The sequence below is a fragment of the Podarcis tiliguerta genome (genome assembly GCF_965153285.1).
Source record: "Podarcis tiliguerta genome assembly, chromosome: 13".
In the NCBI taxonomy this organism is placed as follows: Eukaryota; Metazoa; Chordata; class Lepidosauria; order Squamata; family Lacertidae; genus Podarcis; species Podarcis tiliguerta.
Genome location: NC_139546.1, coordinates 14,891,242 through 14,917,060, shown reverse-complemented (window position 1 = coordinate 14,917,060; position 25,819 = coordinate 14,891,242). Strand labels below are relative to the sequence as shown.

The 25,819-nt window shown below is 46.7% G+C and overlaps 1 protein-coding gene across 3 annotated transcripts in view; it reads right to left on the bottom strand.

Moving 5' to 3' along the window:
- Positions 1–25,819, bottom strand: part of LOC310661523 (la-related protein 6-like) — a 35,467-nt gene that overhangs the window by 8,135 nt on the left and 1,513 nt on the right. The window contains exons 1-2 of one of the 3 annotated variants that reach the window (XM_083407802.1): positions 23,467–24,177; positions 20,738–20,975 (exon numbers count right to left, since the gene is read on the bottom strand). The exons of the other annotated variants lie outside the window; for them this stretch is intronic. The gene's annotated coding sequence lies outside the window, so the exon portion shown is untranslated. Of the gene's footprint in view, positions 1–20,737; positions 20,976–23,466; positions 24,178–25,819 lie in introns of those variants that run through there. 3 annotated transcript variants of the gene reach the window in all.

Genomic DNA, 25,819 nt, shown 5'->3' with positions numbered 1-25,819 from the left:
TAACTGGAAAATCTTCAGACTTTCCGCATTGAGAAACGAAAACAAACTGAGAGCACCGGCTGGAAGGCTGGGAAAATAACGTCCAGCAAAGGGAGGAATAATTGAATAACGTAGATTGAGCATTTGACTATTTTGAAGAAATAATTGTATACACAACTGACAGGTGGATAGCTGGAGGTCTTTATTTCTCTTTTCTCTCTCTTTACTTTTATCTCCCTTGGGTGTTTATCATTATTCTTATATTATTGCTCTCTCACTCTCTCTCACTCTCTCTCTCTCATTGTACTTTGGTAAGAACTGCACACAGAGGAATGGAAGGGACAGTTTGGACCCCTTTTGAGAGCCTGTAAGAAGAGGGGGAAGAGCCCAGGTGAGAGCTGGGAGGGCACACCTTCCTCTGTAGGGGATGAAAGTTAAGATGAGGAAGGATCTTGTAGTTTCTTTTTCTGTTCCTTCTTCCTTTATTTTGTTTCTTCCCGTAGATTGGCTTGTTTCTTTTATTGTATTGTAAAAGCTTCCCCAAAAAATTGCAAAAAAGAAGAAGCTACTTTCAGCACCTGTGCAAAGCTACAATTTTGAGGGAAGGATCTTATAGTTTCTTTTTCTGTTCCTTCTTCTTTTACCTCGTGTCTTTACTTCCTGTAGATTGATATGTTTCTTTTATTGTATTGTGAAAACTTGCCCCCCCCAAAAAGCAGTAGCTACTTTCAGCACCTGTGCAAAGCTACAATTGTGAGGGGACTTGGAGGCAGAGGTGATAAAGCAGTGACAGTTAAGCCATTTCATTTCTCTATCTAACTTCATCCCTTAATTGCTGTTCTGCCACTCTTTGCAACAATTTCAAGTTCCTAGTCCTTAACAGTCAAGGCCTCTTGTCTGTGCCTCTTCTTTTGCCCCCATTCATTTCCCACAGGCCCCTCAACCTGCACACCAAGCCCCCCATCCCTCCCTTCCTTTTTTTCATGTATAAGTTTTATTAAATTTTCTGTCTTACAATTTAGAATATTCGTTTAAGCAACCTTAAAATGCCAATGACTTCCTTTCTTCTCTTTCCATGGTTCATTTTGCATATCATAAATCCCTGCATATTTTACATAAATTAAACCATTCAGTATCCCATTATTACATCCATCGAAACTTGTTTACACTGTTGAATTTATCGTAATACTACCAAGGTTTTCAAGTGTACACAATTCCACCACCCCCCCATATATTCAATAAACATTTTCCTATCTCCTTTAGAAGTATATTCCTCTTGTTCTCTTATTCTATATGACATCCCTCACTTCCCAATACTCAAGTACTGGTTGCTAGTTCCAGAAAAGGCACTCTGCATATGCCTAAAGACACATGTTTCCATTTTACCCTTCTGCTTGTCTCCCTATCCTAACTGAATCAACCCAGGAGGTCAAGAATGAGTGTTGTCCTTAAGTATCTTTTCAGGGTACCCTCCTGCTGCCAATTGAGAGACCATTTTTAAAGTGAAATAATAAAAAGAAACACAAACATCCCAGAGCCCATATACTCTGGTGTATACTGGCAGGCCCTCTGGAATATACATTTCAACCCTAACCCACCCTTGCAGCTAAAAGAAGCTTTACCTAGATTCGAAGAACTCCTGCCAACGAAAGTCGCTCCAGGAGACCTTTGACTTCTTCGACTTTCCAAAATGGAGGTTCAGGGAAAAGGGGGGAAACAGAGACAAGGGCTACAGAGTGATGGGTGGAGAGCAAAGCCTCTGTTCTGCCAGGAAGCAGGTTCTTAAGAGAGATAGGAGCTCCATGAGGGGCAGAGGGGAAAATCAGGTGGTGGCGCTTCAAAATTAAGGCAGCAAGAGGAGGAGGAGGAATGGCCTAAACAGAGATCTGCAGGTGAAGTCAATCTCCATCATTAGGTTCAACAGTTAACAGCTGAAGCAAGGGAGCTTTGTGTGAGGGGACACATCAGTTTTCTCCTGTGCATCTTTACTCAGGGTCTCTCCAGACCGATGTGGGGTTTTTGTGGCCGGTATTCCCTGCAGCATACCACTGATGCACTCAATAATAGTGCACAAGTCGTGAATTTATTCTGCAGTGCTTCCCTAACGTTTTCACACTGTGGCCACGTTCACAACATTACATTTGTTTGTTTTTTTTAAATAATATTTATTCCAATTTTCAAAAATACAAGAAAAATTAAGAAAGACAATATACAATAAAATAAGAGGGGGAAAATAAAAATTAACAAGACGTAAAAAAGACCACCCCTCCACCCCACCAACAAAAGGAAAAAGACAAAAAACAAAAAAAAAAAGAAAACACTCCCATTTTTCTAGATTCCTTCCTTCAATAACTTATTTCCTCGACTTCCTCCCACCTCCCCTTTTGTATTCCAATTTATTACTTAGATCAGCAATTTCTTCCCATCTTTCACTGCCTACTCCTTAATTATCATTAATGCATTTAAACCTTATTCTCCTATCAACATCTAGAAAGTTATCCAAATTCCAATCTAATAAACAGAGAAAAGAGAAAAACCTTAACTTGTACCCTTAAATCCTTAAATCTTAAACCTTATATCTTGTACCCTTAAATCCTAATATCTCAAATCTTTATCATATTGCCTCTGAAGTCCAATAAGTTCATTCCACCATCTCCCAACATTCCTTAATTATACAATTTTATACTAAAAGCTGTTTTTTTAAAAAAAAAATCCCATTTTTTCCCACCATCTCTTCCCTCTGGTTTCGGATTTTATCAGTCTTTTCTGCTGATTATCAGTCTTTTCTGTTATTTCCAATAATTCCCTCAACCCGGTGCTCTTATATCCGAGGCTCTTAACTCTTCTCCCTGTTCACAACATTACATTTGAAACACTCTGATGCCACAATTAAACAGTCGCGGCTCCCCACACCCCAACCCGAATTTCTGAGAGAATAGGGTGCTGAACATTGTTTAGCGGCCCCTTTTCCCCTCACAGGGCTACTGCTCTCTCAAAGTGGTTTCACAATCTGTCCGTCTTCACAGGGAACTCTGGGAATTGTGGCTCTGTGAAGGGAAAAGGAATCTCCTAACAACGCTCAGCACCCTTAACAAACTACTGCTCCCAGAATTCTTTGGGGGAACCCATGGCTGTTTAAAGCAGTATTTTTATTGGCATCTGTCTCTAGAGTAGGCATGGCCAAACTTGGCCCTCCAGCTGTTTTGGGACTACAACTCCCATCATCCCTAGCTAACAGGACCAGTGGTCAGGGATAATGGGAACTGTAGTCCCAAATTAGCTGGAGGGCCAAGTTTGGCCATGCCTGCTCTAGAGGCAATGGAATGTGCCTCTGTGGGTAAAGTCAAACTATTGGAGAATCACAGCACCTGCTGCGGCTGCAGAGACCAGTAATTTGTAACTGCTGCCTCCTGTGTTGGAATCGGTTCTGCCTTCCCCAAATGCAAAGCTTCCTTTAAAGGTAAAGGGACCCCTGACCATTAGGTCCAGTCATGGCCGAGTCTGGGGTGGCGGCGCTCATCTCGCTTTATTGGCCGTGGGAGCCGGTGTACAGCTTCCGGGTCATGTGGCCAGCAGGACTAAGCCGCTTCTGGAGAACCAGAGCAGCGAACGTAAATGCCGTTTACCTTCCCGCCAGAGTAGTACCTATTTATCTACTTGCACTTTGACGTGCTTTCGAACTGCTAGGTTGGCAGGAGCAGGGAGCTCACCCCGTCGCAGGGATTCGAACCGCCGACCTTCTGATCGGCATGTCCTAGGCTCTGTGGTTTAACCCACAGCGCCACCCACGTCCCCTAAGCTTGCTTTACGGTGGTGCAAAATGTGTTTAATTGGGTTGTTTCTATCCTTAGATGTGTATCACTTGCTGAAATCTGTCTGTCTCAAGACACAATGGAGTGTGCCTCTGGGGGTGAAGTCAAACCACTGCATGAGCACCACTAAAGTGACCTACCTGGGGCGCAAACCTGCACAGTGTGTCTGGAGGTCCTAGGCTGCCCAGACGACAAGACCTCCTCTTGGCCTCGCTGGTGTGGTCCAAAGGAAAACAGAGCAATACATTTAGCACCAGCTTGGCTGCAGGAGTTGCTGGAAGGAGGTGTGCAAGCCACCATCCAACTTCCTGAGGGAGTCGACTCTGGATTTGTATAGGCTTCCTCAACCTCAGCTCACCACTTGTTTTTGGCCTACAACTCCCATGATCCCTAGCTAGCAGGACCAGTGGTCAGGGATGCTGGGAATTGTAGTCTCAAAACATCTGGAGGTTGAGGAAGCCTGGTTTACTTCTTAGTCTTCCCGCCCCGCAAAGATGTCCTGCAAGGCAGCAGGTATGGATTCATCCCCGGGGTTTTCTCCTGAAGCCTTTTTCATGAATGGGTATGGTAAAGCTAAAGAACCCCTGGATGGTTCAGTCCAGTCAAAGCTGACTATAGGGTTGTGGCGCGCATCTCGTTTCAGGCTGAGGGAGCCAGCATTTGTCTACAGACAGCTTTCTGGGTCATGACTAAACTGCTTCTGGCACAACGGGACACCGTGGCAGAAACCAGAGTGCACGGAAACGCCGTTTACCTTCCCGCCGCAGCGGTACCTATTTATCTACTTGCACTGGTGTGCTTCCGAACTGCTAGGTTGGCAGGAGCTGGGACAGGGGAACAGGAGCTTACTACGTCACGGGAATTCGAACCGGCGACCTTCCGATCGGCAAGCCCAAGAGGCTCAGTGGTTTAGACCACAGCGCCACCTGCTGCTCCCTATAATGAATGGGTATCGCCACAAGGCAGCAGAGGTTTAGGATCAGAGTTCTCCTTCTCCAAAGTGGTTTCATAGCTTTTTTTAATACATGGTGTGAATGTGGCCCACTGCTGCTAACTGGAAGGGTACTCTTGCCCCTTCACCATGGCAAGGCAGTGATCCATGAAGGGGCACAGTTGTTTAGCTGATTATTATCAATAAAAAGTTTGTGAATGTTTATTCAAAGCCAGCCGAGGAGTCCAGTTGCGTCTTCAAATACTTTGTAAAGGGTTCCCATTCATCTTTAAAGTCACAGTTATCCTTGTCCCATAGCTTGTATGTCAGATTTGCCAGTTCTGCATAGTCCATCAATTTTTCTTGCCATGATTCTTTAGTTGGGGTTTCTTCCCCAAGGTTGGTTTGAAAGTTTTATAAGTTGTTGTTTTTTTAGAATACAGTGCACATAATTGTTTTACTAGCTGTATGTGCTCTCAGTGTATGTCTACCTACAGAGATCAGTTTTAAACCTAGACAGCATCTTAAAAAGCAGTGATATCACCTTGCCAACAAAGGTCCGTATAGTTAAAGCTATGGTTTTCCCAGTAGTGATGTATGGAAGTGAGAGCTGGACCATAAAGAAGGCTGATTGCCGAAGAATTGATGCTCTTGAATTATGGTGCTGGAGGAGACTCTTGAAAGTCCCATGGACTGCAAGAAAATCAAACCTATCCATTCTTAAGGAAATCAGCCCTGAGTGCTCACTGGAAGGACAGATCGTGAAGCTGAGGCTCCAATACTTTGGCCACCTCATGAGAAGAGAAGACTCCCTGGAAAAGACCCTGATGTTGGGAAAGATTGAGGGCACAAGAAGAAGGGGACGACAGAGGACGAGATGGTTAGACAGTGTTCTCGAAGCTACAAACATGAGTCTGACCAAACTGCGGGAGGCTGTGGAAGAAAGAAGTGCCTGGCGTGCTCTGGTCCATGGGGTCACGAAGAGTCGGACACGACTAAACGACTAAACAACAACAACAACAAACAACTGTGTAACATGCAGAAAACAGCATTCTTAGAGAAATCAAATACTGGAACTGAAGGAAGTCGGGGGTGGGGGTGGGGTTCTGTGGGGGGAGGGAGGAAAATGGGAAATAAGGATGATATGTTTCTGGATGATATGTTTTGTTTTAATTTTGAATAAAAACGTTATTTAAGAAAAAGAAAAGAAAGAAAAATATGGTAAGTTGGTCAGTTAAGCCAGATTGATTCGTATGCTGTCGGCGGATTTTTGTTGTTGTCTTGTTGGGCTGTGTATGTGATAAAGCGGAACCATATCGGGGTTGGCCCCGTGTCAGTTTCAGTTTCTTGGTTAGTTTTTCTAATGCTGTTTCTCGTACTATTTGATATCATTGATCTATGCTTGCTCCTGACAGGTCTCTCCAGTGTCTGGCTATGATGCTTCTGGCTGCTGAGATTAGATGGGTATGAGCTCTTTATGATGTGAGTGCGCATTATTATCTTGGAAGACCCCAAAGCACACACATACATACCCCACTCATACACAAAAACAGATCTCACTACAGCCAACCAAAGACAAACAACCACACCCTAGGCTACACCCAACCTCCTTCACCACCAAGGAAATACAACAAGCGAATAGTAAGAGAACCCACAGAGCTGACGCTGACCCACACAAAACCCCACACATACACTAAGTAGAAGAATAGAAGCCTTGCCACCCCACCCAACCCACCATCCCCCCTCCCTTTCTCTTCCCCTTTTTTTCCTAACCTAACAATGTATGTGACATTAATGTCTCACAACAAATGAAACTGATCTGTAGAAAACACAACTTGAAAAAAGAGAGACAATGCACGTATTTTTGTAAACTAAGAAATATTTAATAAAAAATATATTTTAAAAAACCCAAGCACAAGTCATTTGGTGAGTTGATCTAACGGAAAACGAAATTGTGCCTTTTCTTTTAAGCAAATGCTTCCGGAACCTAAGACGGTGCCTGTTTGATCTTACGATCCTTCAGGGACTACGTTCTTAATTGTTCGTTGTGGCCATAGAAAGAAAAGTAACCGGCGTTGCTATAAATCAGCTAGGGCTGATGTGCATTGTAATCCAAGATGTCTGGAAGGAACCAGCTTGGTGAAGACGGTTACGAATAATTTAACCTCAAGATTTTAATAGCTATATGTAGCATAACTCTCATATTTCAGGAATATCCGTTTATGCACATATATTTGATCATATTCATGGAACCGTTGCAATTTGTTTTTAGGAAAGCCTGACTTGATTATTCACTAAACAAAAACAAAAATTTACTCTTGGAAAAAAAGAAGAAAAGCCCATATTTTATGGATCAAAATAAAGGGAAACAATGTCAAATGAACCCCCCAGGTGGAAATAACAGGGCATGCACCTAACTTTTCCAAATCCAGTTTGTTGATTGGAAAACTATAAAATCAACAGGGACCCCCCGTATAATTTAGCCCCCAAATCAGTCCTTTTTATGCCATACATAATGAGCGCCGCAGACAGACGTAATTTCTGCCACTTTCTCTCTAGCACACAATGGGCTCAAATCAGCATTGGACGGGAGCCTCAATCTTTATGCATGCCAAATGAGACAATAAAGGTTTCATGCTGGATAAAAGGAGCCCATGTCGGGCCAGTTTGATCAAGTGTGAAATTGTGCCATTGCTGAACCAGTTTGGTGACTTGCAAAATTGTCTTTTTCTCTCCCCTCTAATAATTCCCGCCCCCCCCCCCCATGAAGCCATCCCACCTACACACATACACACAAACTTCCCCCGCCTTGACTTCGAGGTTCACATCGGGCTTTGGGCTTTGGCAGGTACAATTATAGCTTCTCTTCGTTACATTTCTTTAAATACCAATGATTTTTCAAAGCACCCTCAAAAAGAAATAACATAAAGGGAGACAATTAAACAGCCAACATCCCAAAGGTTTTCATTAACTGTGACTCGCCAGAGTTATATGTGAGCTTGCGTTACCATAGATACAGTTGCTGGAGTTATTATGGTCCCAGGTTTGGGCTTATTTGGTGTTGTTCGCCGGCTCGTGTAATATAAATATATACTTGTGCGCAAAGATATGTTTCTCCTTCTGTCAGCCCCATCTGCCGCTACCTGGCCCTGAAATGATGTTCTTGTTTTCTTGTCTAGGAGAGACAAGATGGGAGTGGGGTGGTGGAGAACAAGCCAAAATGCAAAAGCAGAAGAAGAAAATTGAACAGGAAGAGGAAAAGCAGATGCCAATAGACATCTGCTGGACAGAATAAAATGGAAAGAAATAGCTAGTTGGCAACCCCCCCCCCCCACAAAAAAAACCAGATGTTGGAGGGGACTGAAATAGAACTTGGGTGTCTTATATTTCATTATTTATTTTTAAACATTTCTGTTGATGCTTCAGAATTATGGTGCTGGAGGAGACTCTTGAAAGTCCCATGGACTGCAAGAAGATCAAACCTCTCCATTCTTAAGGAAATCAGCCCTGAGTGCTCACTGGAAGGACAGATCCTGAAGCTGAGGCTCCAATACTTTGGCCACCTCATGAGAAGAGAAGACTCCCTGGAAAAGACCCTGATGTTGGGAAAGATGGAGGGCACAAGGAGAAGGGGACGACAGAGGACAAGATGGTTGGACAGTGTTCTCGAAGCTACCAGAATGAGTTTGACCAAACTGCGGGAGGCAGTGGAAGACAGGAGTGTCTGGCGTGCTCTGGTCCATGGGGCCACGAAGAGTCGGACACGACTAAACGACTAAACAACAACAGACAAAATGACGCTCATGACCCCTTCTATGATTTGAATAGCTCACAAATTCATTCATTGTTCCTGAAACACTAGCCCTGGTGTATTTCCTAGTGATGAGCGACAATCCTCAGGATGGAAACAGGCAATGCAAGTATCACAACACGTGGTCTCCCATCCAATGTAAAACCATACCACACCCTGCTTAGCTTTGCAAATGTGCTAGCATTTTTATTGCTGCGCCAAGGCAAGGAAAGACCACATCCGGCAAATGCAGTACTACATGTTGCCAGCCCTTAGCCTGCCCTCTGAGTTGGAATAATATGGCAGTGGGGAAAAGAGAAGTGAATGTTCTTGGACAAGAAAAGAATTACAGTGGTACCTCGGGTTACATATGCTTCAGGTTACATACGCTTAAGGTTACAGACTCCGCTAACCCAGAAATAGTACCTCGGGTTAAGAACTTTGCTTCAGGATGAGAACAGAAATCATGCTCCAGCGGTGCGGCAGCAGCAGGAGGCCCCATTAGCTAAAGTGGTGCTTCAGGTTAAGAACAGTTTTAGGTTAAGTACAGACCTCCGGAACGAATTAAGTACTTAACCTGAGGTACCACTGTAATTAATTCAGCCACTGGGAACTAGATGTACTTCTTTGGGGTCTTGAATTTTGGAGCAATGGGGCAGGCAGAAAAGAGATCAGCATCTTACAGGTAGATCTCCAAGTGATCTGCAGTGGACCGGCACAGGTTTCTGGCTCCCACAGTTTAACAACAGTGGCCACAAAATGCCTTTCTCCTCCTGCCTCTAAATCAGGCGGATAAAACCTGAGCTTTGCACTTGGCTCTGTTTTTGGAGATCAGAAGCCTGCAGTCTGACCACCTCCACCTGAAGCCCTCACAGCAGCCCATCTCACAGAAAATTGGACTTAAATAAGGGATACTTGAGGTTGCCGGCACTCTGCCAACAGATTCGCCCTCAAGTTGTGTGGACTGTTGCGTTAGCAGGGAAAAAAACCCCGTCTTGGCAGCTTCATGCAATCCACTGTCCTCCTTTGCAACTTGGCAACCTTTTATCACATATTTGTGCCATGGCGATTGTACGGGAAATCCAACTCAAACACAGAGGGCTGCAGAGGGGCTTATTGATCTGATTTGTATTTTCACATCCTTTATTAATCTTTTGTCATGCTTAAGTTTCCTAAGCAATGCACCTGCTGGGCTGCATTTTCCTTCATACAAGTTTCTGGAAAGAAAACAAACAGGTGAACACAAATTCTCCCACTCTAGAGGCTAGGACCCAAACCAAAGGATTCAAGTTGCAAGAAAATCCTATGATTCTTCCTGAGATCCATCTTGATTAGGGGTGGAAACATTTTTTCCGTTTCTCATTTTTCCATTTTCACTAATATATTCATTGGGGGGAGGGCACACTTTCACCTAATATATGCAATTTTGTAAACATCGCTTGCGGTCGGAGAAATTCCTAAATTTGGATAAGCGCAAACATTGAAAGATGGCTGTGTTTTGGTTCTCACATTGTTCCAGGAAGGGTGGATTTGAAAGGCTCAGTTTTAAAGGCAAACTGAATCCAATCACTGCCCTACCCCTAACCTTGGTAGCGACTGGCCCTCCACGTTTCAATTCAAAATTATGAAAATGAGTCCGTTCCTACAGTTACATTCTGCTACTCCAACCCCATAATACCTAGAGCAGAGTGGAGGGCTGGGTGAGAGTCATACTTCACTTTGCTAAGAGACTCCAGTGCAGCCTAATGTCTGGGATGGAGTGTGTGTGTGTGTGTGTGTGTGTGTGTGTGTGTGAGAGAGAGAGAGAGAGAGAGAGAGAGAGAGAGAGAGAGAGAGAGAGAGAGAGAGAGAGAATGCCAAAATGGTGGGAGGAAGAGCAGGAAAGATGAGGAAAAGAGGTTCAGATCACAAAAAAGTGTTCAAGCGGACCTTTTGTAGCTCTGAACTGACCGCCTCGCTGGGGTGATGCTGGGCTGCTGTTAAACACAGACCTTTTTTGCATAACAAGCATGTCGTGCTTATAATTCCACTTTGGCTACCAGGTGTTATTTTAAATGCGACTTCTGCTTCCCAGAGCTGCAGTAATTGGACAGCTCACAGGAAGAACGGCAAATGCGTACGGCACAAGCTGCCACCAGGCTGTGACACTCCTGAGATACACACACACACACACACACACACACACACTCTCTCTCTCTCTCTCTCTCTCTCTCTCTCTTCTACCCAACACTACTGTACTACAAAGGGGAATAGAATCATAGAATAGAATCATAGAATCATAGAGTTGGAAGAGACCACAAGGGCCATCGAGTCCAACCCCCTGCCAAGCAGGAAACACCATCAGAGCACTCCTGACATATGGTTGTCAAGCCTCTGCTTAAAGACCTCCAAAGAAGGAGACTCCACCACACTCCTTGGCAGCAAATTCCACTGTTGAACAGCTCTTACTGTCAGGAAGTTCTTCCTAATGTTTAGGTGGAATAGAAGTAGGTGGCTTTCCCAAACTTTATTAGGTGTGTTTTTGTCACATGCTAAAACTGTCATTGATGCTGTCCTCCGAGTACACCCACTTGTGAGTGTGCTTGCTGCCATTTGAGAGGCGTTCCGCTTTCAACCAAAAACATGCCGCCACTGTTTGATGGCAGCGTTCGCACTCCTTTAATGGTTAGGAGCCTAGCTAAGTGCCAGTGGTCTGGGGGCTGGCCTTGCAGAATTATTTGGTTTCATTTGGAGGGTTTTTTTTGTGGGGGAGCAATGAATGCACAATGGGAGCCTTAGACAACACCTCCCACCCCTCAAGAATCAGGGCTGGGTTCATACTTGTATTTACAGCATACACTGCCCAATAATAGTAAGATCTCTGGGCAGTGTACCATAAAACTGACAACATCATACACGTTCTTCAACATAGCTTGGAAACACGCTTGTTTTATTCGCTCTTAAGATAGCGTAACCAAATTCAACACAGTGGTTCCAGAGTTTGAGAAGTAGGTTTCTGCCTGGCTGTAATGGTTCTAGGGGTTGCTCGTGCGTAAGTTGCCGCTACTCCTGGCTAGGTTACCTGGTTGAACCCTTTCTGTCTGGACAGCCTCAAGTTTCGTGGCTGCCTCAGTCGCTGGCAGAATCCGTCAGTGGGCGTTTCTTGAACCTTTTCCAGCATAAAAGCTGTTTGATGCCCAGTCTCCTCCTACTCTCCCTGCGCGGAAGTCTTCTGCGCATGGAGGGTGTGGGCAGCGGAGTACCCATACTCTCTCCGCTGGTCTCCGGCGAGGAGTCCTGGAGCCACCTCCCCGATTCCCCCATCTGCCCCCCTTCTCCACTGGTGTTACGCTGATTTCCTTCCCCAGCGGATGGGCTGCCTCTCTCCCTACTGGGACCCTCTCCGGCATCCCTCTGGAGCCTTCTCTCTGCCTCCAGCTCCGATGGCAGTTCCCTGACGCTGTGTTTGCATAGAATTTGTATTGAATCAAGATGGCAGACAGAACCTCTCAAAGCCACACTGATTTTAACCACTGTTTTCAACGATGTGTCTGTTGTTGTTGCTGCTGCTGCTGCTGTTTTCTTGGAATTCCAAAGCAAAACTGATAGCCAAACAGAATAGGAGCACCTACCACTTAGAAATTAAGTGGGCCCATGCTGTTCCCCGCTGTTTGCGCCTGGGTGTGGGTTTCAAAGCCGAATAAAACAAACGAGGCCTGTCAGCCTTTCCCTCCCCTGCCAGAAGAAACTAACAAGGGAGCTGTGTGTCTGCCTGGGATCCTTCCCTTCCCCGGTCGCTTTTTCAAAGTTCTCCACTGCCTCAAGGCACTAATCAAAAGGTAGGCAGCAACTGACTGCTCTCCCCTTTGCAAACTCGGTGCTGAAGGCAGCTCCCCACCCTGCGCCCCCCCGCCCAAGGCAGCAGGCCTCAAAGGATTGCTAGACACGGCTGGCCTCATTAGGGAAGCCTGCAGACAGGCACAGCCGCAGCAAGGGTGAGGCACCCTGGGCTGCCAGCGCCACCTAATGAGGCACCCGGATTTCAAGGCACCCTGCTGACACTGACAGGGCTTCAGAAAGGGCGTTTTGCCATCTTTCTCTCAGCATTGTTATTGGGTTGTTGTTTTTTAAGCGAGAGAACGGGCAGCATAATGTCAGTCGAGCTAATTTTCTAGGTAACCGTGCAGAATACCTCCCTCCGTTCCGAGGGAGACAGGGAGGCACAAAGCCTAGATACCCTGAAGCTATTACGCCTCCTTCAGAGATGCAGGCCGCCATCTTTTCTTCCCTTCCTTCCCTTTGTTCTTTCCATACTACAGTAGTACCTCGGGTTACAGATGCTTCAGGTTACAGACGCTTCAGGTTTCAGACTCCGCTAACCCAGAAATAGTACCTCGGGTTTGGAACTTTACCTCAGGATGAGAACAGAAATCGTGCGGCAGCGGGAGGCCCCATTAGCTAACGTAGTACCTCAGGTTAAGAACGGACCTCCAGAACAAATTACCGTATTTTTTGCTCTATAAGACTCACTTTTTCCCTCCTAAAAAGTAAGGGGAAATGTGTGTGCGTCTTATGGAGCAAATGCAGGCTGCGCAGCTATCCCAGAAGCCAGAACAGCAAGAGGAATTGCTGCTTTCACTGCGCAGTGATCCCTCTTGCTGTTCTGGCTTCTGAGATTCAGAATATTTTTTTCTTGTTTTCCTCCTCCAAAAACTAGGTGCGTCTTGTGGTCTGGTGCATCTTATAGAGCGAAAAAGATGGTAAGTTCTTAACCTGAGGTAGCACTGTACAAGCTGCCAGGGCAACGTACAACTGGGGAACGTGAAGCGCCATTAAAAATAATTGAAATAAGCACCAGTCAAATAAGCAAAGTCCTGTCAGCGTAAAAAGGCCTTTAAGAGATGCCTGGGAATCAAAGGCTTTGGGCAGGAGGCATCCTGTCAGAGGCCTGGCGCCTCCTTCCCAAAGCCCAGGCTTCTGCCTGGCTTAGTGAGGGAGGCATGATGTCACGCACACCATGTCAGCCCCCCATCGCCTTGAAAGCTGGTGCCTCCGGCCTTGTTCACCTATGAAAAACACACCACTGTCCCTAACCAATCCTACATGTATAAGTGGGGACAGTGTTCTTTCCCGCCTCAAATATGACGATCAGATAGGCACTGAGATTTAATGGATGCTATCTCAGCAAGGCTTTGAATCAACTTTATGCCACCATCCTTTCTTCCCATAGTTGCCTTTGTGGTGCCTCAGAGGACGTTCTCACAAAACGAGAGCACCTCTCATGCCCCCAAAGGGAGGAATCAGACGTGTAATCACAACATGCCCATAAATCAATCCATATCACTTTTAACCAACATTTGATTATTTATGAAGCAGCTAGCACCATTAGCCATAGCACAGAGCAATTAGACGGATAAAGCCCTTTAATAAAAGCTTTTACCCGTAGAAAGTGGCTTTCAAACATTCCGGCTTCGTATGGACTTGTTTACCACCAAAGCCACTGCGGAGAATTCTGGGAAACATTCTCCGGGAAAACACACACAAACACACACACACACTGTATCTGGAATATGCTTTGTGAACAGAGGATGCGGCTGCTACTCTTCAGCAGCAATGTGGAGGGATGGCCCATAACATTTAGCTTGGTAAAAAAAAAAGGTAAAGGACCCATGGACGGTTAAGTCCAGTCAAAGGCAACTATGGGGTTGCGGTGCTCATCTCACTTTTCAGGCCGAGGGAGCCGGCGTTTGTCCACAGACAGCTTTCTGGATCATGTGGCCAGCATGACTAAACCGCTTCTGGTCTGGCACAACGGGACACCATGACGCAAACCAGAGCACATGGAAATGTCATTTACCTTCCCGTCGCAGTGGTACCTATTTATCTACTTGCACTGGCATGCTTTCAAACTGCTAGGTTGGCAGGAGCTGGGACGGAGCAACGGGAGCTCACCCCGTTGTGGGGATTCGAACTGCTGAGCTGATTGGCAAGCCCAAGAGGCTCAGTGGTTTAGACCACAGCACCACCCACATCCTTGGCACACAAAGCAAGGTACATAGAACTCAAGGCTGGCCAAGTTATTTTGGCACCTGAGGCAGAACATTCTACAAACGGCTCTTTCTGAGAGTAAAAGAAATAAAAATACAAGCATTAATAGTGTGGAGAAGGGTCACAGCTCAGTGGCTGAGCATCTCCTTTGCATGCAGATTTGACTCCTGGCGTCTCCCGGCATGGCTGGGAGAAATGCATGTCTGAAACACTGAAGAGCTACTGCCAGTCAGTGTGGACAATACTAAGGTCGGTGGACTGATGGTCTGACTCCATCTAAGGCAGCTGTCTATTGAAACAGGCAATGTGAAAGGAAGAGTTGAGAGGTGTCAGCCTTCAGGGAATCCGATCCCTCCCACAATGGGTAGCCAATAATTAAATAAACAAGAAGAGTTCTTACCAAGTCTTTTATTCAATATTCACAGAGAGGGGCTTTGAAAAGTGCCTCTCTTGCAGTAATGGCATTGCTCTGAGTAAAGGCCCACCCCCTCCGTCTCTCCTATTATATGTTATCCCTACGGTGGCTGATCTGTGCCTTCTGCCTCTGCGTTTTCTGTTCTCCTACTTCCAATTCCCAGCATGTTCTGGGAGAGGAGGGGCCTGGCATGCTTTCTAAGGACACCGAGTCAGTCAGCTGTCTCTCCCCTGGTGCTTCTTCTTCCAATATTTCCCAGCTTCTCCCTTCTGCAGCCTCTGAACAATGACCGTCTGCCAACCCCTGTTCTAAATCTATACTGTTCCCCTCTTCTCTGGCAGATTCAGGCTGAGGAGGCGGTATCCACCATTCCTCCTCTTCCTCTGCCCAGTCCCTGACAAGGGGCTATCAAAGAATGGACAAGCAGCGGAGAGATGACATGGGGTCAGGGCCAATGGGTGTGGCCCCCACTGTAAGTTATAAATGGACAAGGGCTGCAGGTGCTTCAAAAGGCACACCGTTCCCTCTCGTGGAAGAATCCCGCATCCTTTTCAATAGAGGGGAGGGCTGTGGCTCAGGGGTGGGGCATCTCCTTTGCTTGCAGAAGATCCCGGGTGCATTGCAGAGGGTTGGACTAGTTGACCCTTGGGGGTCCGTTCCAACTTCATGATTCTATGATTCAGTCCCTGGCATCTCCAGGTTAGGGCTGCTGTCTGAAACCTTGGACAGCAGCTGCCAGTCTGCATAGAGATTCAGAGCTAGAGGGAGCAGGGAATCATAGAATCATAGAGTTGGAAGAGACCACAAGGGCCATCGAGTCCAACCCCCTGCCAAGCAGGAACCACCATCAGAGCACTCCTGACATATGGTTGTCAAGCCTCTGCTTAAAGACCTCCAAAGAAGGAGACTCCACCACACTCCTTGGCAGCAAATTCCACTGTCAAACAGCTCTTACTGTCAGGAAGTTCTTCCTAATGTTTAGGTGGAATCTTCTTTCTTGTAGTTTGGATCCATTGCTCCGTGTCCGCTTCTCTGGAGCAGCAGAAAACAACCTTTCTCCCTCCTCTATGTGAACATGGCTATCATATCACCCCTTAACCTCCTCTTCTCCAGGCTAAACATGCCCAGCTCCCTTAGCCGTTCCTCATAAGGCATCATTTCCAGGCCTTTGACCATTTTGGTTGCCCTCCTCTGGACATAGGGAAGGGTCCTATGTTCCTAAATAACCGGATTGCCACCCTTTCGCAACACCTTAAGCCAGCTGCCTGAGACTGTCTGTGCAACGCAGGGAAAGATGTGTACTCAACTAGCAGTGTGCTAGTCTTGTCTTTCAGAAATGCTCGCCCTTCTCATGGAGGGAGCTGTGATAAGGCTTCTGCAGCAACCCAGCATCTCCCAGGAACACAGCACAAAGAAAGGGGGGGGGCTGGACTGAGGAAAGAAGCGGGTGAGAGTTTTCTTCTCAAATCCCGAAGGCCCCTCCAATTTTTATTTTTTTAAAAAAGGACAAAATATTGTCTGCTCCCAGGGGCATAGCCAGGATTTTGGGGGGGAGGGGTAGGACTTTTGTGGGGAGGAGCAGAACAGACATGATTGGTCAACTAGTTAAGTATTTTTATTATTTTACTTTACAATGTGCTCCCTAAAAAGGAAAAGCTTCCGGCTCCATCCCGAAAGTGCATTTCCACCAGTCCCCCGCGGGGCAGGCTCTCTGCATCAGATGGGAATTGGGAGCTGTCCAGGTGCTGAAATGAGACACCTTCCACTTCGCTCTCAACGGGACTGCAGCCCACGCAGCTCTGGGAGAGAGAGGGGAGGGAGGGAGGGAGGGAGGCAGGCGCTGCTCCAAGCCCACCGTGGACTTTGCTAATTACAGTTTGTCTAGATGAGTCAGATGCAGGCTCTTCCTCCAGTCTGGGGTTTTGCATCGGAGCCAGCTAGCAGCTGCCTTGGCATCTTTGCAAGACAAAAGGGTTCATTATCAACCATCCACGCATTCCCTTGCACTGCTAGTTAAGCTTCCCTTTATTGGCCTTTTTTCATACCCACCCAAATGCTTTGCATCATCTGCTTAGGGCTACTGGTGGCCCGTGGGCTAAATCCAGCCCACAACCTTTTTGGCCATTAGTCATATACCCCTCAATTGACCAAAAGGGGCCTTTTAAGCCCCCTAACCATGCCCCCCCCCACACATTTCCCTTCGCTTACTGGGGCTGGGGGGCAGAAAATAACCAGCATCCTTATAGCGAGTCAGGGCACAGATTCTTCAAGCCTGATTCTGCCCTGCTCAGACTGGCAGCAGATTCTCCAGCAACCTTAAGCAGGGGAACTCCCCACCCAGAGATGTTAGGGAGAAGTTGAAGCATGTATTCTCCCCATTTGTCCTCCTCTCTTGCTCTCCCCAAAAGAGTATGAGCCTTTGACTGTGTTCCTAGCAAATGTTCACAAAGGCCCTGCTGCCCCACCCCCCAGATTTCCAGAAACTTTCTGTGGGGCAGAGAGAAGGGAGGGGTGCTAGCCAGCCCTCATGGACCAGAAGTCAGCAAACTTTTTCAGCAGGGGGCCGGTCCACTGTCCCTCAGACCTTGTGGGGGGCCAGACTATATTTTTTGGGGGGCGGAATTAACGAATTCCTATGACCCACAAATAACCCAGAGATGCATTTTAAATAAAAGCACACATTCTACTCATGTATAAACACCAGGCAGGCTCCACAAATAACCCAGAGATGCATTTTAAATAAAAGGGCACATTCTACTTGTGTAAAAACACGCTGATTCCCAGACCGTCCGTCGGCCGGATTTAGAAGGTGATTGGGCCTGATCCGGGTCCCCGGGCCTTAGTTTGCCTACCCATATCATGGACCATCTTTCCACACCAGGGATTGGACTGGAATTTATAGTCCCAGCACCCAAGGCAGGACAGTGATGCTGCACACATGATTCCTGATGAGATGACTTTGAGGTCTTCTCAACGGGAATCACATCACATCATTGTTTCCTGCAAGGGATGCTGGGACTAGAAGCCCCAGAGTTAACCCACAACAGGGGCACATGCTTCACCAGGGCATGGGAGCAACTCAAAAAAGCCACCTCTACAAGGTGGCTTTACAATATTATCCCCAAGATATTTTTTGGAGGAACCTTAGCACAGGAAGAGAGGCCACTGGCAAGTTGCAATATTTATTTCAAACATCAATTGCCCGTCGTTCCAGATCTCTATGGCCCTACCTTTGCAAGCATCCTTGCAAAGGGACGCAGGTGGCGCTGTGGGTTAAACCACAGAGCCTAGGACTTGCCAATCAGAAGGTCAGCGATTCGAATCCCCGTGACGGGGTGAGCTCCCGTTGCTCGGTCCCTGCTCCTGCCAACCTAGCAGTTCGAAAGCACAAGTGCAAGTAGATAAATAGGTACTGCTCCGACGGGAAGGTAAATGGCATTTCTGTGCGCTGCTCTGGTTCACCAGAAACAGCTTAGTCATGCTGGCCACATGACCCGGAACCTGTATGCCGGCTCCCTCGGCCAATAAAGCGAGATGAGCACCTCAACCCCCGAGTCGGCCACAACTGGACCTAATGGTCAGGGGTCCCTTTACCTTTACTAGATCTCTATGGCCCTATCTTTGCAAGCATCCTTGATCTGAGTGCTCACAATACCCACTAAAAGGGAACCTCCAGCAAATCTAGCTGGACACCAGGACTTTACACATAGACCCCAAAACCCCCACCTAGCATCAAATGATCTAGAGGACGGTAGGCAAACCTTAGAGATATACTGCATTGAAGAAAGCTCTGAAGGTTCTGCCCTGACTGGTTTCACAGCAATGAAAGCTGTGTCTTGTATGAGGAATGTCAGCCGCCACTGTTGTGGAAGAGGAGGTGACGTTCATAGTAGGATCACAATGGTCAGGCTCCCTTAGCTGGTCAAGACAAACTCAGTCTAAAGAACTTGCTGATTTTGGGGGGGAAATGTGTGCCTTCCCTTCCATTAACATTCTCAACATGGTTCACATCTGAAGTACAATGAAAATCAAAATAGAACTAAGAATACTTAAAAAATGCAGCTTAAAAAATCTGGAAGTATGAACGCTCAGCTAAAACCTGTAAAAGAAATAAGCTGGAAAGCCTGAATTAAAAAAAGAAAGTCTTCACCCAGTGCTGATGTACCATTGAACTTGGTGCCAAGCAAGCATCTCAGATGCAAGATGCCATCACTGAAATGGGGGCCACTTTCCACTCATTTAATTTCGGAGGCCCTCCCCAAGCCTGAAAATAAATGTAAGTTTCAGACAAGCCTCGGTGGTCATTCAGTAAGAGCTGTTTGGCAGTGGAACGGACTCCCGATGGAGGTTGTGCAATCTTCTTCCTTGGAGGTTTTTAAGCAGAGGTTGTGTGGCCATCTGTCATGGATGCTTTAGCGAGATTCCTGCCTTGCATGGGGTTGGACTAGATGACCGCTGGGGTCCCTTCCAACTTGATTTTATGAAATGGAAGAGCCATAGCTCAGTGGTGAAATACGGCCCTTGCTTGTACAAAGTCCCAGATGCAACCCCAAACATTTTCCTTTAAAGAATGAAGAGCTGGGACTGATTTGTGCCCGAGACTGTGCACTGCAAGGCTACATGGGCCGCCAATCAGTATAAGGCAGGGGCATATGAAGAGCCACACGTACTATTGATTTCAGGACAATTGTTTGATCACTTGACTTTTTTCTGTTTCATTCTCAAGGAAGCTGTTCCCGCTGGGCTCATGGGGGAACTGTAAAAAAGAGAAAGAAACTTGGCTTTTCTTAATCCTGGGAATGAGAATTGTGAGTCACCCCTGGACAAAATCTTGCTCAAAGAGGCCAAGGCAGCAGGAGTCATTAGCTCTCCTAAATACTCTTGCAGCAAACGTGGGCCAACACAACTAGAACATGGCTGCCCTCTCCTGGGCTCTTCAGGAAAGTCAAGGAAATGAAGCCGTCTTGTCCCAGAACCGAATGAATCAAATTCACAGGAAGCAGGCTTATGCCGATAACTATCCTGGCTTATCAATACCCATGCAGAACCTTCGCATCCACAGACAGCAGCCTCCGGCAACAATATGTTGGGAGCAAACAACAAGGAGTAGTCATCACCGCCATGACCCACATGCGAGATTCTCATCGTTCGGCTAACATGCCTGGCTGCTAGAAGAACCCATTGGTCAGATCCGGCAAGACGATTACATTTTACCCATTTCAAGAGACTGAATGCACCAAAGCCCTAAGAAAAGCCATTTTTTTCAAATGTTCAATGTTTTATCGCTTTATTATAATTATAATCATTATTATTAAAATTCTGTTGGGAGCTGCCCATAGTAGCTAGGGAAACCCAGCCAGATGGGTGAGGTATAAATAATAAATTATTATTAGTATTACTATTATCTTCCTATAAAGCAAGGCTCCTCAAGGCCACTTCTCATCTGACAAGCTGAGCTCCAGGATGGATGTCCAATATAAATACACATGTAGAGTTTACCTGAATGACACATGCGCATTTAGAATATGGCTGCTTTTCTCAGAAGTTTCTGAGGAAAGGGGGCCAGACCCTTTCCAAATTGCCACTCTCGTGTATTTTAATACAGTCGTACCTTGGTTCTCGAACTTAATCCTTCCGGGAGTCTGTTCAACTCCCAAAACGGTTTGAAAAACCAAGGCACGGCTTCTGATTGGCTGCAGGAGCTTCCTGCACTCAACGGGAAGCTGCGGAAGCTGCGTCGGACGTCTGGCTTCTGAAAAACGTTTGCAAACCGAAACACTTACTTCTGGGTTTGTGGCGTTTGGGATCCGATTTGTTCGGGAGCCAAGCTGTTCGAGTACCAAGGTACCACTGTATACACCAGGGGTCAGCAAACTTCTTTAGCAGTCCACTGTCCCTCAGACCTTGTGGGGGGCCGGACTATATTTTTGGGGAGGGAATGAACAAATTCCCATGCCCCACAAATAACCCAGAGATGCATTTTAAACTCATGTAAACACACCAGGCAGGCCCCACAAATAACTCAGAGATGCATTTTAAACTTATGTAAACATACCAGGCAGGCCCCACAAATAACCCAGAGATGCATTTTAAATAAAAGGCCACATTCTGCTCATGTAAAAACACGCTGATTCCAGGACCATCCGCGGGCCGGATTTAGAAGGCGATGGGGCCGGCCCCGGCCCCCAGGCCTTAGGTTGCCTACCCATGGTATATACATATTCCACTGAGAACTTGAGAGTCAACCTACCCCCCAAAACACACACATACAAACAAGCCACACTGCAACCAAGCAAGCTCTGGAGCCCCCTAATGCACACCTTTCCAAACTGTTCATGTTGATGACACGTTTTAGACATGCATCATTTCACGACACAGTAATTCAGTTTCACTAGCAAACCAGCGGTCTACCTGCTCCCTTTCCAGCCAGTGCTCTTTTCTCCCAATCACAAGATGTATATGACAAAAGTGTTTCTCACTCCATGAAAACGAACTGCGGAAAATGACTCTGTATGCTGAAAGCGGAGACGAAAGATGCACTTTCCCGTTTGTTTTGTAGCACAAGAAAATCTTTACTATAAACTTTTTTAATAATAAAAAAGCACCTGGCTTGGAACGATTTAATCCACCCATCCCAAGCCCTTTCCAGTGAAGAAATATGTGGGGGCCAATTTCCTTTAATCTGGGGACGGGGAGGAAGGAAGGGAGAGCTGCTCTTTGACATTGTCAACCCCAGGGATGCCCCAAGCTATGAGGCGACACCAAGGGAGAGTGGTAACTCTGCTTACGGGTGCAGCTATATTTTATACCCAATGATCTTCTGCCAGGTCACTGGCAGTGTAACTCTCTCAAATCATAAAAGCAAAAAAAAGGTTGATCTGCCCCAATCCTTTGCCCTCAGTTGGAAACTTTGGTGACTCAAAACACACCGCAATCTGCAGTGAACAGTTGTTGCCCAGTGCTCAGCAGTGGCGGCTTGTGTCCATCGGCACTGGCAAGAATCCAGGGAGCCCAACAGTAGGTGGCGCCAGAGCCACAGGCAGGCAGAGCAGATTCATTCCAGCTTTGCTCCATTCCACTTCCCAGCTGAGTTCTGCAAGGGCAACACTAAGGAAGGAGAGGAAGCAGACAACGCTGGTTGTGGGCTGGCAGAGGTTGGGGGGGAAGTGCCCCATCTGCCCTAATGGACCAGCTTCCGCAGGTTAGCTTCATAAAATGCTAAGCTAAAGTGGTTGGTTGAAGCTCCCCTGGAAACTCAAAAGTTTAAATAAAAAAGAGGGGAGGAAACTGCCTTGGTCTTCTGCTTCACAGCTCTTCTGTTCCTACCACCAATCTTCCAAATATTTCTACATTGGGAGGGGCTGCAGGAGAGCTGTTTGACCTGGGCCTCAAGCTCAGAGGCGGTGCTCAGATATAGACCCAACTTGTGGTTATGCACATTGGGCCAGCCAAAATACAGCATTCTCTCTCTCAGCTAAGAGCGGCCAATTTAAGCACGTGAGAGATGTGGTTTGGTGCAGTGCGGACTGCGGAGTTGCACAAAAGCTAGATTTTGGCTCAATAAAACAGAAAAAGGCTCCAAGAGCATTCATTTTAAAATAAATATTCAAATTATATTTTGCCTTTTTTGGAGGGAGGTGCCTTATTCTTCCCTTTCCCTTTCCCTTTTCCCTTTACCTTCCCATTCCATTCTGGCTAGAGACCTCAAAAGTCGGACAAGGTCTGGGCCTCTCTGCACCCAAGACAACCTGCCGATCTGCAGTAAGGCTTGATGAAACACCATTTTTGAGCTTTGGGCTTGGTAGCCAATCACAATAGGCAGCAAGGCTGCTCTTTCTTCTATCCTGGTTTGCAAAAGCATGTGCCCGCTGCCTGGCTCAAGGGGGTGATGTTGCAGGAGAGAAGTGGAAGGTTGTGGCTGTGTGTGTGTGTGTGTGTGTGTGTGTGTGTGTAGCAACCCCTCTCCTCCAACCCACACCACTGAGGCTGTGTCCCAGCCCAAGGCACCAACATTGTCTGATTTTGAAGGAGGGATTTTGTGTTGTCAATAGCTTTCTAAAGGTTATTCATGTACAGTGGTACCTCGGTTTAGAACTTAATTCGTTCCGGAGGTCCGTTCTTAACCTGAAACTGTTCTTAACCTGAGGTACCACTTTAGCTAATGGAGCCTCCCACTGCCACCGCGTGATTTCTGTTGTCATCCTGAAGCAAAGTTCTTAACCCAAGGTACTGTTTCTGGGTTAGCGGAGTCTGTATCCTGAGGTGTCTGTAACCTGAGGTACCACTGTACTGTACTGTACTGTACTGGAGTACACAAGCCAGTCACCAGGTGAGAGGTTTTCAGTTCACCACCAGAGGAGCCTGGAGTTTGCATAATTTGCCAGTGAATTAAAGGATATGGGGTCAGCAAACTTTTTCAGCAGGGGGCTGGACCACTGCCCCTCAGACCTTGTGGGGGGATGGACTATATTTTTGGGGGGCGGTGAACAAACTCCTATGCCCCACAAATAACCCAGAGATGCATTTTAAATAAAAGCACACATTCTACTCATGTAAAAACACGCTGATTCCCGGACTGTCCGCGGGCCGGATTTAGAAGGCAATTGGGCCAGATCCAGCCCCTGGGCCTTTGTTGCCTACCCATGGGATAGCGGCTACATGGTTTGCTTAAAATTCCTTTGGAAGTGGGAAGGCAAAACCTGAACATTTTTAAAAGGTGGAAAACGCATTTACCACCACTAGAGGGTGAGCCTTGCTTGCAAAAAGACTTCAGGGCTCTTAAACATCTCTTGGTGCGGCGGCAGCAAGTCGATTGAAGAGGAAACAAGATAACACGGGGAAGTTTTATCTCCAACACAAGTGTGTTTAGCCAGCATAAAGAGAAGGGTGTCCCCCGCTTTTGTGCTCTCAATCCCTTGAACCTAAAACTACACACGATAAACTTTGGTTCCATGGCGTCAACAGCCTGGAAGGCCGACGGCACAGTGCCAAACAGGGAAATAATTAACCACTTGCCCTATGGATCGCTTCTCTTTGCTCCCAGAAATCCCTGCAGTACCTATAGAATTAAGATTATTAGGGACAAGCCAGGACCGGATACATTCACTTAAGGATATGCTGGGATTTCAAACCTGGCGTCTGAACTGTGGTCCTGCCAGCTCAAGGAAGCATCTCTCCAGCACGTTCCTTGGGATAACTGGCTAGAAAGACTGTCACATTGGCCACTTGCGTGGATGGCTGCGATTAAGTGTGGAAAGGAATGGCTCACTCACTTGAGCCACCTGTTACCATTTGCTTTGAAGGGATACTTTCTGTAGCACCTCTACCTTGGGGCCTACGGAACATCGTAATCGTGGATTGTATTAATCAGATCAGGAGAGCAAACGGTGGGTGAGGGGGAGTTATGGTGCTGGGCTTTGTGGCCACTGGACCCCTTTCTCACTCCAGGCACACCTAATTCCACTGGGTGAAGATCAGAAGTTCAGTCACTTCCTTTCCCATTATAAGGCTTTGAATATATATATATATATATTTAAGTAAAATTTGTTGGTTTCAGCTCCACTCATGTTCTTTTGATGCACTTACAGGAAGTCACTCCGGATTATAACTCTCAACACTGTGAATGTTCACGAACATATAACAGTGGTTCCCAATTATCCAAGTACCGTAGATCCCCCGTTTTTTAAAAAGCCAATCCATGAACCCCCTACTTTTGAAAATGCTGGTACTTTTTGTCACGTGAATGGTGCCACGGACCCTCCCCCCCTCCAGGGGGGGTATGCGAAATCCCTGGGGTCCGTGGACCACCAATTGGGAACCATGGCTCTATAGCATCACTGTAACAGCCACTTTTATTCAGTTGCACGTAACCAGGGGTTGGGGGAAAAGGAATGAATGGAACTGGGTGCTTCCAAAGAAGAGAGACTTCTGCTTTTCTTGCTTAGGATGTTTGGCATCCAAGCTGAGAAGGCCAGATTGCTGGACTCTGATTATTTAGTGCTAACTGCTCATTTGCTCTCATGATGTCCCTCCTGCATCTACCTCAAACCTAAAAGAGTTACCGTATTTTTCGCTCCATAAGACACACTTTTTCCTCCCTAAAAAGTAAGGGGAAATGTGTGTGCGTCTTATGGAGCGAATGCAGGGGGGAGGCAGGCAGGAAAAGCCCCCAAGAGCAGCACACAATCTCCGTGCGGCTCTTGCGGGCTTTTCCCCAGGAGGGAGAAGGAACTGACGCAGCCAGTCAGTCCCTTCTCCCTCCTCGTAGAAAAGCCCGCAGGAGCCGCGTGCTCCTTAAAGGGTGCGTGGCTCCTGTGGGCTTTTGCAGGAAGTGGGGGCATTGCCATAGCTGCGCACAGCCCCTCCTCTTTAGCCAAGGAAGCCTCATGCAACCTCTCCAGCTGGGAGCAAAAGCCAAGGCAGCAAGCAGGATCCATCTTGGCTTCTTTGCTCTTTGGGGCTGGGGGAGGGGGAAGGTTTTTTCTCTTGATTTCCCCCTCTAAAAACTAGGTGCGCCTTATGAAGCGAAAAATACAGTAAATGCCTATTTAAACAAAAAACACGCGTACACAAACTCTCTTAGAATTCTACCTTAAAAAGAAAAAAATGTGACATAGCACATCTACAGATGCCTAGAAAACTGCTCAACTATAGATCGCCTCTTAAACACAGCACCTGATTTTCCAAAGAGGGAAGGAAAGGCACTTCAGTTTGAAGAGGAAAAGGGTAGGCAAGGAACGCCAGAGTGGGGGGAAAAGAGTAGAGTGAAGAAACCGCAGCTAAGTTGAATGTTTACCCTGGCTATTTTGGAGCCGTTTTTAATCTGCTTGAACCAAATCAAACACTGTTGATATCAGTTTGAATGG